The following is a 1,581-nucleotide window of genomic DNA, read 5'->3' on the forward strand; positions in this document are numbered from 1 at the left end:
ATAATGGCCTCATATATTTCTCCATACAGTATATAATGGCCTCATATATTTCTCCATACAGTATATAATGGCCCCATATATTTTATATATATATAAAAATAAATTAATCAAATACTCACCTCTCCTTTTCCCCGCTGCTCCGGTCACCTCAGCGTCTTCTGGCTCTCCGCCGCTTAGCACCTAGGGTGCGCTGTATCTTCTTTATTTTTTGTTATATAGCGCTAACATATTCCGCAGCGCTTTACAGTTTTCACACATTTTCATCACTGTCCCCGATGGGGGCTCACAATCTAAATTCCCTATCAGTATGTCTTTGATGTGTGGGAGGAAACCAGAGTACCCGGAGGAAACCCACGCAAACACGGGGAGAACATACAAACTCCTTGCAGATGTTGTCCTTGGTGGGATTCGAACCCAGGATCCCAGCTAACCACTGAGCCACCATGCTGCCGCTGTAGTGATGTCATCGCGCCCTGTGCCTTTAGACGTCATAGAGACTCAGAAGATGCCAAAGAGAGTAGACCGGAGCATACCGGGGAACGGGGAGAGGTGAGTATTGGAGGGGGGGGCTGTGACAGCGCTGGTACCAGGCACGCTCGACTCAAGAGGCCCACAGTCGTGTGCCGGTGTCCCCATTGGCGAGCTCCCCCCCGTTCGTCCAGGGCCAGACACTTGTGCCTAGTTTTGACGTTGGCTCTGGTTGCCATGCAGGAAGCCGGTGGCTCCCTGCACAACAATAAGTTTTAACTGAACGTGGGGTCTGGTGAGGAGGGGGCTCGGACTGGACCCCATACGCCAGTAAGGACAGTAACGCCCTGATGGTGGCTCTGGCCATGACAGCTGGCGATCTGCAGAAGTCCGCCGTGCATGTCATTGTGAATCTCCAATGAACTCCGGCTTATGGTATCATTAAAAACGATTGTCAGCTCAGTCAGGATGCAAAAAATATGCCCTCACCATGCCCCAGGTCACGAGAAAGGAAAATGCTACGGATCTCAGAAAATGGAGACAAATACAAAACCTTTTTTTCATTCAAATTTAGAATTTTTTTTCACCACTTAAATAAAACATTAGCCATACATGTTCGTTATCTGCGTTCTCCTGGTCAGTATATACAATTGGCAAGATGTTGCTGCATTCATGCTATAGGACTTCCTGATTTGATGCCTGTTTTCACAAATCTTGCACATATCAACAAACATGAAAAATAAAGAAACTTGTCTTTTGCATTTTATTTTGAAAGTATTGGGGAAAAAAATAATTGCTTCCCTGACCGGGAATCGAACCCGGGCCGCGGCGGTGAGAGCGCCGAATCCTAACCACTAGACCACCAGGGAGGATTGGGTTAGTTTGTTCAAAAACTCTATACAGAGTATGTCAATTCCTACTTTAGCTTTATATATTATGAAGTATTTAGTTATAAAACAGTCATGTGAAGTAAAATGGTTCTAAAGCAAAAGTTAAATAATAAATAAATAATAAATAACAGATAAATAATTAACACAATAAACAACAAATAAATAAAACAACAAAAGAATGCTTGATGTGAAGAAGGAAGAAAAAAAACCAGCGTCCCTGGGT

At 44.1% G+C, this 1,581-nt stretch overlaps 1 non-coding gene across 1 annotated transcript; it reads right to left on the bottom strand.

Moving 5' to 3' along the window:
• Positions 1–1,265: 1,265 nt before the first annotated feature.
• On the bottom strand, positions 1,266–1,337 carry TRNAE-CUC (transfer RNA glutamic acid (anticodon CUC)). Its single transcript has one exon. It is a non-coding gene; the product is annotated as a tRNA-Glu (tRNA).
• Between the last annotated feature and the right edge of the window lie 244 nt (positions 1,338–1,581).

Source organism: Dendrobates tinctorius, unplaced genomic scaffold (assembly GCF_039654945.1).
Source record: "Dendrobates tinctorius isolate UK_male_01 unplaced genomic scaffold, ASM3965494v1 ptg000158l, whole genome shotgun sequence".
Classification (NCBI taxonomy): Eukaryota; Metazoa; Chordata; class Amphibia; order Anura; family Dendrobatidae; genus Dendrobates; species Dendrobates tinctorius.